Source organism: Pyrgilauda ruficollis, unplaced genomic scaffold (assembly GCF_017590135.1).
Source record: "Pyrgilauda ruficollis isolate IOZ18807 unplaced genomic scaffold, ASM1759013v1 scaffold67, whole genome shotgun sequence".
Taxonomy (NCBI): domain Eukaryota; kingdom Metazoa; phylum Chordata; class Aves; order Passeriformes; family Passeridae; genus Pyrgilauda; species Pyrgilauda ruficollis.
Window position 1 is genome coordinate 1,073,535 of NW_024528488.1, and position 12,080 is coordinate 1,085,614.

At 51.0% G+C, this 12,080-nt stretch overlaps 1 long non-coding RNA gene across 1 annotated transcript; it reads left to right on the forward strand.

Moving 5' to 3' along the window:
• Nucleotides 1–379: 379 nt before the first annotated feature.
• On the forward strand, nucleotides 380–10,724 carry LOC121362829. The gene is made up of 3 exons (XR_005956587.1): nucleotides 380–683; nucleotides 7,031–7,075; nucleotides 8,469–10,724. It is a non-coding gene; the product is annotated as an uncharacterized LOC121362829 (long non-coding RNA).
• The last annotated feature ends 1,356 nt before the right edge of the window (nucleotides 10,725–12,080 follow it).

Genomic DNA, 12,080 nt, shown 5'->3' on the forward strand with positions numbered 1-12,080 from the left:
CAGCAGCTCCAGCCTTTGTCTGAGCAGGAGGTGCAAATTAAAGATTTGAGGCAGAGGTGGATATTCCACCTGGGCTGTTGAATGTGGTGCTTGGGAATGGGTCCAGCATCCATTTCTCTGGGGCTGGATCAATGCAGCACAGCAGGACAGAGCCAGAAACGGGAAAGGAAAAGGCTGAGAAATGCCCGACAGGATGGATGTGCTGAAAAGCGCTCGGGAGCTGAAAACATTCCTTTCATATTGCTCTCTATTTCCTACTTGATTAGGAAACCGCACCTAGTGAAAGGAGCGGGAAATTACCCTGGTTAATGGCCAGAGGAAAGGAGAAAGCGGCCGAATTCCCGTCTGCTCCCTGCCTTTGTCTCCGGCTCTCTCTGCCGGTGGCCGTGCCTAGCTCGGCTTTCTCTAGGTGACCTGATTCCGCACCGCACGCTCCTCCCAGCTCGGTGAGGCTCCCATGTGATCCATTCTTCCCCCTAAATAAAGTTGACAAATTCGGCTGGGCTCAGATGGTGCTGCCGAGGGGGAGTGCCGCGCTCCCACCCTCGCTGCAGCTGCGGCAGCGCCGGCCCGGGGCCACCGCGGGGCTCGGGGCTCCCGCCCGGCCCGGGGCTCCTGCCCGGGGCTCCTGCCCGGGCTGCCGGCCGCACACAGCCCGGAGCCCGAGGACGCGGCCGGAGCCGGTGAGTGAGCGGCGGCGGTGGCTCCTTTGTGCGGAGCCGCGGGCGCTGGAGGGAGGGAGGGAGGGAGGGAAGGAGGGAAGGAGGGAAGGGGCCGCGGGGCGATCCCGAAGCAGCCCCAGCCCCGTGCCCTGCCCGCGGTGCCCCGGGCACGGTGCCCCTGTCCTGGGATGCGCCTCTGGAGCCGGTTCCCGGGAGCAGCGGCGATCGCCCGGCGCGGGCAGCGCCTGCGGCACAGCCCGGGGATGCTCCGCTGCATCCCGGCCCCGCAGCCCCGCGGGGACACGGCACGGCACGCCTGGCACCGGGGCACGGCTGGCACGGCACGGCACGCCTGGCACAGCACCGTGATCCAGTGTGCAAGGCTGGCACTGGGTTGGCACGGCACAGCACCGGGCAGCGTGGGACCGACGTGCGGGCTGAATGGCACGGCACGGTACCGGGGCAGGCTGGCACGGCACGGCTCTGGGCAGCGCGGTACCTGCCTGGCACGGCACTGAGATACCTGCGTGTAAGGCTGGCACGGCACGGTGATACCTGGGCTGTGAGGCTGGCACGGCACCGCGGCAGGCAGCGTGGGACCGGTGTGCAGGCTGGCACGGCACGCACGGCACGGGTGTGCAGGCTGGCACGGCACGGTACCAGCCACTGGCACGGCCCCTGGCAGGCTCCAGGGCTGCCCTGCCCACGCCGCTGGTCCTGCTCCGGCCCCAGGTGTGCCAGGCGCGCCCCTCCGGCTGGGTGCCCCTCCTGCCCGGCTGCCAGAGCTCCCCGGGAGCTGCTCCCAAAGCTGCACCGGGCACCGCTGGGCACAGCTGCCCCTGCTCTCCATCCCGGGCTCCTGGCATCCCTCAGCCTTGCCACCCCTCCCTCCTGCACCCCGAGCCGTGCCCCTGGGGTGCCCCGTGCCCCCCAGCCCCGGCGGTGCTGCCGTGGCCAGCTCCCACCATTCCCCGAGCCCACATCGCTTTTCCCGTCTGGAATGGGGTTGGGAGCTCCGAGGAAGGGCAGTGCTGGAAGCAGGGAATGCTCCAGTCTTCACTCCCTCCTTCTTCCCCCAGCCTCGGCGCCGGGACCAGCTCGCTGCACACCAGCTCGGCGCCCTGGGCTGCAGCTGGGGAGGGCAGGGAAGGGTGGTGCTGCTCACCTGCAGCTCCCAAATCCCACAGAAACTATTCCCAGTCTGTGCTGTGGGAACAGTAATGCGATTTTATTCCAGAAATGTACAGATAAAGTAGCTGACACTCATCACTCCCCCTCCCAGCCCCTGCTCCCTCCCACCCTTTAACTTCTTCTTTTCCTGCACAATTTAAAGGTGAAATTCTCTGAGTAGTGAATTTATTGCAGTCCTAGACTGGGCCTGTTCTTCAAGAGCAGGAGAGTTTTCTTCTGAAAGGAGATGGATGAAAACTGGAATGTTCAAACAATCTCTTGCTCTTTTGCAATATATTTAAAAAGAAATCTATCCCTGCGGGAGTTTCAGTCAGATTTTAGATCCAAGAGAAAGGCTGCAGTGTCCCAGCTGTAATGGCTTTCCTTGCTCCTGGTAGGGCAGGAGAAAATGGGAAAGGAGAGATTAAATAGGGAGGGGGACGCAAAACCAGATCTGATTTGTTCATCCCTTCACAATTAGGCCAGAATTAAATCCCTCCTTCACCTGCACACAAAATGAGAATTGCACAGAAAGGCCATTGGTTGGCCCTGGTTGTATTTTAAGGGGGTTCTTAGCTTTGGGGGTTTCATTTGAGTTCAGTTCTAAACAGCTTTGAGTTTCCATTTCCCTTCTGACTCAACAATTAATCATCCACCTCTACCTGTACTACTTGTCCTGGCTCCAAAATCCTGGAACTTTGGGGCAAACTGAGCCTAAAAACAGCAAATGGGAAAAAAAAAAAAAATCACTGAGCAATTTAAGCTCAGTGCAGGTTTGGGGACTGCTCACCCCAGGGCTTGTGTTTGCACAGAATAACATCTGAATTATGGACCAAGGGGAAATTCCCAGGCTGCCTCTGTCATCACAGGATGGAGCTGCCCCTGATTTTGGAGAGGAAGAACAGCATAAAAAAGGAGTCTGAACCACATCAGCAGCGAGTGAACCACAAACTATCATTTCAAAGGGACAAAGGCTCCCCATTCTGCAGGGTGTGCTCTTGGGCTGGTGATGGAAGCTCCTGTGGCAGGAATGGCTGAGTAGGAAAACCCACCCTCCAAAGGCAGGAACAGTGGTGCTGCTTGGAGAAAAACAGCTGCAGAGCTTTCGGAAGGCAGGGAAGCCTCTTTGGAAGGGAACACCTGGATACAGCACTGTTCTCCAAACTTAAAAGGGGAAAAAACCCAGACCCTTTCCTAGAGGAAAAATAACCCAAACTATTATTATTGTTGTTGTTATTATTACTCCTCCTGTGAAAACAATAACCCCAGTGTTTCCTCTCACATGGTTGTGCTGGCTCAGTCCTCACACCTCTGGGAGCACTCCATGGAGATTTAAAGCCACCCTAAAAACGGCATCCGAGCATTCCAATGCTCAGGATAATAAACTTTCCTCACATTTCCTGCACAAGAAGGTTAAAATGTCTGTCCAGGTGCCTTCCAGGGGCTGCTTTAGGGAGGGAGTCCATCAAGTGTTCAGCCTGTCCATGGCTGAGGTGCAGTTTGCTCCTGGAGCAGGAACCATTCCAGAGGGATTTGGACTTGGCACAGAGCAAAGCTGAGATTTGCCAAACCAGGCAGTGACAAGGAGGCTGTGATCACACCCTCGAAGCTGCTGCTGTTTATCAAATCACACTTAGGCTGAATTAACACATTAAACTATCAGAGGTCACCACTGAAATCAGTGGGATGGAGATTAGCTTCAGAGAGAGCTAAAGGCAGGCACACCTGTGGCTTTAATTAATCTCCACTTCAAGGATTACTCGACTAAAATGAAAGCCAGAATTAGCCTCACGTGGGTCCTCTGTGCAGCAAATGCCCAGGAAAGCAGCACCTTGCATTTATGGTCCTGCTGAGCACAGCCCCTGCCCACAGCAGCTCCCAAAAATGGAGTTCCCTGGATCCCAAAAATGTCCATGGGGTTGTTTTGCTCAGGACCCTCCAAGCAGAGGGAAGATGGGATCGGGTTCTGCTCTAAAATTACCTGGGTTTCTTGTGCACAAAGTTCTCCAAGCCCAGGGAGAATCAGGATCCCACCAGATATTGATCCTTTTATAGGAACACATCTTTCCCCTGCCCCTTGGATCTGGCCAGGGCTGGAATGAGAGATCCCAAAACTCCCAGCCTTTTTGTCTTCTTCAGGAATAACAAAGGCAGAACACACTGAACAGCAATGAAGAGCAGAGATTTCTTGTTCGCTGGGATAAAAGCAGGGCTGGAGTTTTGTACACTTAATTAAAAGATTAATTGGCCTGCTCCAGCCTTTCTCTGAGGTGCCAGTTCTGGCACTGGGGGTGAGCACAAGGGGATTGTGCAAAAGTCATTCCTAGGGGTGGCCACGTGGAAAAATCGAGCACAGATCATGTTTCCTCTTTGGAGGTTAACGATACAGAAGAAAGAGGCACAAAGGGGTTTAATGTGAGGACTTTGCAGGGAAATCCGTGGAGTTGGGCACCCACAAACCTGGTGACACTACAGACAGAGTGCATGGGAGCAGCACACACCCCAAAGGACACAGAACCCCCAGGAATTAAACTCAGCAGCACTTTGGAGACTTGAAACCTGCAGATTTCCAAAAGAATTTAAGCATCCAAAATTAAATACATATATATTTATAGGCCTATTTTAAATACTCTCATAGGCCTTCTGTTCCTATGAGTTTATAGAAGATGCAGCAAGGCTAAAACATCTCACTGTGTTTTTCCAAGCATTTTCTGCCTTCTCCCATCCCTTCCTCCTCCTTGTCCCCCTCCCACTGCTCCCACTCCCTTTTATCTGAGCACAAGTGTTGGAGTTGATGTCTCCTCTGCTCCCCAGCTCAGGAGAGGAGGAGGAGGAGCCCTTTCCACACCAGGTTTAAGCGTGAGGGACACCTTTCATCCCAATGCTTTCACATCAAAAAGATGCAAATGGAGAGAGAGGAGCTGCATTCTTCCCTAATGCAATTAAAATGGAAGAGGCAATTTGAAAGGCTGCGGGGAGATTTACAAAGCTGAAGAAAGAAAGCTGAAGGCAAAAGGGAAGAAAGCAAGCCTGAAACTATGTTAAAAAAATCAATATATATTTAGGGTTACATAAATGAAGGGAGTAATTCAACAGTGGGAAGAGCACGGTGAGTGGAGGATGAGATGAGACACAAAGACAGAACCCAAGGCTCTCCTGCTGTCAAAGAGATTTTTTCCATCAGCTCCCAAGGAGGGTTTGTGGTTTCAGGGCAGACACCTTTCCTTTGGAAGCTGCTTTTGTGTTCCTTGGAGAACAGGGCTGTTCCTTTTCCCCGGGCTTGGTTTGATGTCCTGCTCAGCCCCATCAGGAAGTGTGAGTTATCCCCAGGGTCAGGGATGTGCCATCAGCTTCCTTTGCAGCTGCAGCAGCTCACTGGGATTCCTGCCCTTCATCCTTCCAAAAAACCTGAAAATCCCAGACATTCACTGAACTCGGCCACGCTGACTGAAATCTAAACCAGACTTCTCCAACTGTATAAAAGCCCCAAAACGCATCCAGTAAAACTTAAGTCTGCTCTTCCACACAGTGTTTGGATTTTTCATTTATTTATTTTTAGGAATACAGTGCAAATTGTCATTTCTGTCTTGGCTGTAACACTGATAACATCACTACTGCCAAGTCTGGCAAACAGAGGCAGGGTTTGCCCTAATGAAAGGGAGGACTCCCAGGGAAATCAAAAAGCTGTTGATGAACATTCTTATCTCTTTTCAGTAATTCAGTATTTGACAGATGCCAATAACCTGAATTCATCTTGAGACACTGGCTTTTTTTACTGTCATTTCCTTTCAAATCGCTTTCAACCCTCTCTTACTTTCTGCCCTCAAAAACTGTAAAAAAACCCTCAAAAATCTATTTCTCTCTGAGGTTCTCAAAGGTCAGACTTGGAGAACAAAGGGAAGACAATGCCTGTCCTAAGGATATTACAAATCAAGGAGCAGATTTTGTCCTCCCCATCTTGTACTGAGTTGTACTTTACTTTATAACTTGCTGAAAAAGACAAGGGAATGTGAGCCAGGGTAGGAAGGTCCATCCCAAGGCAGGGACGTGCTACACCCAAGAGCCTGAGCCTGTGTAAGTCCCAGAATAAAATATTATTATTTCGTTAAAAGCTTTAAAAATTAATTCAACTTCCAGATATTCTAATGTGCTTGCACAAGAAGTTTATTCTAACAAATCTCCAGATTTAAAAAAATCACATTATTTTTGTCAATACTTCAATCTTTCTAATATATTTTAATGGGAATTAAATGTGCCCAGCCCTGAGCTCCTGATTGCAATGTTTGCAGTGCTCAGGCCAAAGCCACTGAAGGCTTATGACTCACTCAAACCCAAGGAAACAATCTCAGCTTTATTTATTCTCTGCTGCTGGAATTCAGCTAAAGCCTGGAAGAGGAAGAGGTTTGGGGCATTTTAATGGGAAGTGCCTCCTGAGGATGTACCAGTGAGATTCCAGAGGATGGGATGGGAGCTGATCATCCCAACGCCTGCACCTCACCGTGTCCCTCTGCTCTGGAGAGGGGCACAGCATCCCTGCTGGCCCTGCCTGCTCCCCTGCCAGGCTGGGCTGTGCCAGCAGCAGCTCTGTCACCCTTGTGCCACCACCCCTCCCATCACAGCCACCCAGACATTCCCAGCAAGGAGCTTCTCCCTGGAGCTCCCTCGGCACTGCTCCTGCCTGTGCCCACACCAGGCAAGGCTGCAGCCATGGCTGCCACGTTTTGGGGTGTCTCCCACCCTTTGCTCTCCAGTCTGGTTCCCCAATCCATCCCTGAGCAGCAGCAAGGAGCATTCCTGGCCCTCAGGCAGCAGAGGTGGCACTGCTGTGACCCACAGGAGCAGTGGTGGCACTGCTGTGTCACTCATTTGAGCAGAGGTGCTGTCACTCACAGGAGCAGTGGTGGCACTGCCGTGACCCTCAGGTTTGGTCACTGTCACTCTGGAGGTCCCAGCAGAGGCACCAGCAGAGCCCTCGGGGCTGCTCCCAAGGGATTTGCCCAGAAACGCCGTTTCCTTCCCCGAAGTGCAGCCGCAGCCCAAGCAGAGCTTTGCGGATCTGAGATGGAAAAGCTTTCCTGGTTTGGTTTGGGTTTCGCCTCCGTGCGCTGGTGGGGCCGTGACAAACATCACCCTGCCCCTCCTGGGGCAGCGCAGAGCCGGCTGCAGCCTGACTTTTGGTTTTGTTCTCTCCTCCCCAGGACCCCCAGAGCTGTGGGCACGGATGAGATGAGATCCAGGCCAAGGTAAGTTTGACAAGACCAGATTTCCCCGGTGCTGAGACATCCCCCTCTGCACTTCCCTGGGAGGTGAGCCCTTGGCTGCTCCATAAATCAGAGGGGCATTTCTCAGCTCCTCAAGTGTTTTTATTGCAGTTCCTTTCTCCAGGCTGCTTGAGAGAGATGTTGAACACACGGCCAAGGAGCACTGAAATATTCTGTTGTCACCCCTCCTGATGCATGGCTTGCCAGCAGTGCCCCTTGCAGACATTCATCACAGACGGGCCGCGGTGCACTGGGCCCCTCGTGTGAAATGAGCTTTCCATCAGCTCTCCCTTGGCAAAATCTGAGTTCTAAACTTCCTTGAAAATCCCCATTTCTCTCTGACTCTGTGAACATATTGTTCCAAGCTGGCAGGAACTGTTATTTACATCTTTTAGCACCAACAGAATGCTGAGCTATGTAAACAGTGGTTATTACTAATCAGAATGTGCTGTTAATTAGGAAAAGAGACCCTCAGTTCTCTGTGAGCCTGAGTGGGATGAACTTTATTTCTATAAAGAGGATGAACTGCATCCTATCAAACACAGCATCTCCAAACAATGATGCTCCAAGATCTCTGAAACCTAATTTTGGCCTCCAAGCATTTGGGAGGAGGGTGGAGGGGGTTTGGAGCAAGCTGTTGTTTGAAATAAATAGCCCTGAACGTACTTACAGCTCCTCAGAGGAAAATACCCCGAGGCAAATCCTCCTGTCCCGGCTGGAAGCAGGAATCCAGAGCAGAGCAGCCTTGTTCCTCAGGTTGAACTCCAAAATGGGATTTGGATCAGGGAGGGAATGGGGAGGGCAGAGCAGCTTTGTGCTTCAGAAGTGCTCAGATGAGTGAAATTTTTAGGATTTGTCACACAGAGCACATATCAAAAGCAAATTAAAGACTTAAAAGTCTTTGAAATTCCAGCAGAATTGTGGAAGGAAGGGGGGGTTAAATTCCAGTTTACAGCTCAGTGCCTGTAGGGGAGCTCACCTCTCCACTAATCCAGGGTGGTTTTTCACCCAGGATCTTTCTCCAGATCCCTGATTTGCAATCAGTGAGGAAACCTCCTCAATCCCACTATAACTAAAACTCCAGAGGATTAAAACCCCAATTTCCAGCCCACTCCAAGAGCAGATACGTAGAGGAGGGGAAGTTAAACCCCTTCATTAATGGGAGAACTCCTGTTTGCAGCTGATTTTGTGACTGTGCGTAATGTGCAAAACAGGCCTTTGATTTCCTTCTCCTCTGGGAATATTTTGGAAAGGAAAAAAGACTTTCAGTGATAGAAAGTTACACTTGTTGCAGCACTTGTTTTGCTTTCAGCCCCAGGACGAGCTCGGCCACCACTGGAAAACTGATTGGATTTTCTCCAATGATCTCTTGCAGAAAGCAAGGAATCCCAAACTGGCAGCTGGCTGAGCCCTCCCTGCCCCTTGATGAAGAAGGCAGCACGTTCCTGACCCCAGCACCTGGGATAAAGCTGTCCTGTGCCGGAGACTTTGTGCCACAAGCTGCAATTGCAGCTCTCCCTGGCTGCAGACACCGCTGCTGAGCCTCCCCATGCCTGCAGCAGCCGGAGCTGGCTCTGCATGCTGACAGGGCACTCCTAGATCTGCTTCTCCAGGCTCCTGAGAACAGCTCCCGAGTCCCAATGAGGCCCAAGTTGAGGGAGGCTCCTGGAGCTGCGCTTTTGGCCTCGGCAGATTACGAGAACTTTGCTGATGTGAACTCCACCAGGGACACGGAGAGCGAGCAGCTGGAGGGGTCCCTCTCGTCCACCATCGCCCTCGTCGTCGTGCTGGTCATCATCTTCTCCCTGGTGCTCACATCCCTCATCACCTACTGCTTCCACAAGTGGAAACTCAGAGGGAAAAGACTGCAGAAAGCACAAGAGGAGTATCAGAGAGACCAAGAAAAGAGCATTTGCCAAAGCACACCTGGACTTGTTTCATAAAGAGAGAAAACCAGGATCCACCGTGAAGTACTCTTGAATTACCTGAAAATGAAAATCATGACAGAACTGCAAATTTGGAATTTCCAAGCAAATACATCCTTGTTTTATCTCATTTCTAAGAGTTGTTAGCAGTTTGGAGATTTCCTACAGCTTTATTATACACACACACATATATATATATATATATATTTATACATTAAGTCTCAATTGTGCAAACTAAAACCAATGCAATGATGTATTTTTAATCTTTTCTGTCGTTTTAACCCTCACTGGACAAACTGACAGTGCCTGTGAGGTTGGACAGGCCTTGGCACAGATTCCCAGAGCAGCTGTGGCTGCCCCTGGATCTCTGGAGGTGTCCAAGGCCAGGCTGGAGCAGCCTGGGACAGTGAGAGGTGTCCCTGCCATGGCAGGGCTGGAATGGGATGAGTTTTTAGCTCCACTCCAACCCTAACCACACTTTTCTGTGTATTACTGAACCAGTAAATTTCAATCTGTTGCTTTCACTCCTTCACAAACCCCCTGGAAGGTGAAGAGGCAGATTTGGGGTATCCAAATACCTCAAAGTGGTATTTGGAGAATGGTTTTACCTGCAGGAGGGCTGCTTTAGACCAGATACAAGAAGGTTTTTACACTGAGGCTGGGCAGGCCCTGCAATAGAATTCCCAGAGAAGCTGTGGCTGCCCCCGGATCCCTGGCAGTGTCCAGGGCCAGGCTGGATCACCCTGGGATAGTGGGAGGTGTCCCTGCCATGGCAGGGGGGTTAGGGGGCCTTTGGAAGGTCTCTTCCAACTCCAGCTCTTCAATGATCCTACACTGGACCACTGGGACCACAGAGGATTTCCTCAGTAGCTGGAAATCCAAATTCAAATATCCCAGAGCAGCTCAGCAGCCCCAGCCCAGGGGAGCTGTGCTGCACTGGGGCCAGCAGGGCTGCAGGTGTTGCAGGCATGTGCAGGTGTTGGGTCCCATCTGGTGCTGCCAGGCTGCTCCTCAAGAGCTGCTCCTGGGCCCAGAGTGACAATTCAGTGCTTCCTTCAGGGCTGTGCTGAGAGCTGCTCCTGGCATTCCCACAAGTGGATTAAGGACATCCAGTGTAAATGGAACTCAAATTCCTACGGGAAGAGACAGCCTAAACCCCTTTTTTAAATGAGGCATCAAATCCTTTTTAAACCCCCCATATCACGGAGTGTTTCTATTTCCATAGCCTGTCCTGTGATGTCACAGAGAAATGACAGATTTCTTGTGAGTAGCACATCTAAGTAATCTTTTTTAACCAAGTGATGGATGTAATATTAATAAATGTCATTGTTTTATAAAGTAGAAACCATGTGAAGTTGCCACCAGCCCCTTGCTCAAGTCTACAGCTTGCTTGCAATTACCAGTACTGCTGTATGTATTTTTAACAAGCTATAATACTGTGATGATGCTGTAAACTTACCTCTGTAGGAAAAAAAAATGTTCTATTTCAAAATGTCAGGATGAAGGATGTAAATGTTCTGAAAGTGCTATCAACAACAACAACAAAAAAAGAATTTCCACAGAATATTCTAAAGGATTCTGTTACATGCTACAAATCTATTTTACAAGGGTATTTATGGATCATACAGCCTAGTCTGTGAGAACAGTACTATTTTATTACAGAATAAATAAATGAATAAATAAGCAGTGACTGTCCATGCCCAGAAGCTGGAAAATGTTTGGTTTTCTTTTTTTTTAAAGTACCCTGATCAATTCTTTAGGTAATCTGGAAGATGGAGGACTCTGACAGAAGGAATCCACTCCCCCTCATCTCCCATCCACATCCTGGTGTTGTCAGTTTTGCCAAAGATCTTCAAAATCAGTCGTGGAGAAAAAAAAAAAGGACAAAGAGTTGCATGAAAAAAATGCAAATGTGGTGTTGATAGGATGAATATCTGTTGATAGGATTAATATCTGTTTTGGCATCATTTGAAGCCAGAGCAGGCAGGAAAGCAGCCCCGGGCAGGCAGGGCTGATCTGCACACACCCAGCGCCTCCCTCAGGGGCACAATCAAAAGTCACTCTCTGGAAATCACATCCAGTGGTAATAAAATCACAGCTTGAGGAATGCGAGGAGATTGGAAAATGCTTGAAGAATGCAGAGCTGGGAGCACTGCAGCCCTTGCTGGAGGATGCATGGATGGTTTGAACCGCACTCAGCTCAGGGTTTACTGAGAGCCGGGTGCTGGGGCAGCCCCAGCTCCACAGGGGAACACCAGCCCTTGTCCTTGGTGCCACCAGCTGAAAACTTCTGTACAAGTTCCCAACAGGAGTAAATGAGTTCAGCTCCTTTTCTTGGAACCTCATCAAACTGGCTGTGGTAAAAAATAGAACTAAAAAAACACCCGAGTCTCACCACACCCCAACCCTGTGCGCGGAATTTCTGAGGAGGCACTGAGGGACCCCAGAGCATTGCAGATATTCCTGTAACTTCAGAGAAAAGGTTCAGGATTAATGGAAGGAGGTCACAAAGATGCTCTCAGGGTTGGAGCCCCTCTGCCCTGAAGAAAACCTGAGCATTGGGAGTGTTCAGCTGGAGAAGGGAAGGCTCCAGGGAACATTCCTGTACCTGAAAGGGGCCTGCAGGAAAGATGGGGCACAGCTCTGAGCAGGCCCTGTGCCCTCAGACAAGGCAGAATGGTTTTACCTGCAGGAGGGCTGCTTTACACCAGATACAAGAAGGTTTTTACACTGAGGCTGGGCAGGCCCTGCAATAGAACTCCCAGAGAAGCTGTGGCTGCCCCCGGATCCCTGGCAGTGTCCAGGGCCAGGCTGGATCACCCTGGGATAGTGGGAGGTGTCCCTGCCATGGCAGGGGGGTTAGGGGGCCTTTGGAAGGTCTCCTCCAACTCCAGCTCTTCAATGATCCTACACTGGACCACTGGGACCACAGAGGATTTCCTCAGTAGCTGGAAATCCAAATTCAAATATCCCAGATTCGTGGAAAGGTTTGGGTTGGAAGGGACCTTAAAGCTCATCCAGTGCCACCCCTGCCACGGGCAGGGCCACCTTCCACCAGGACA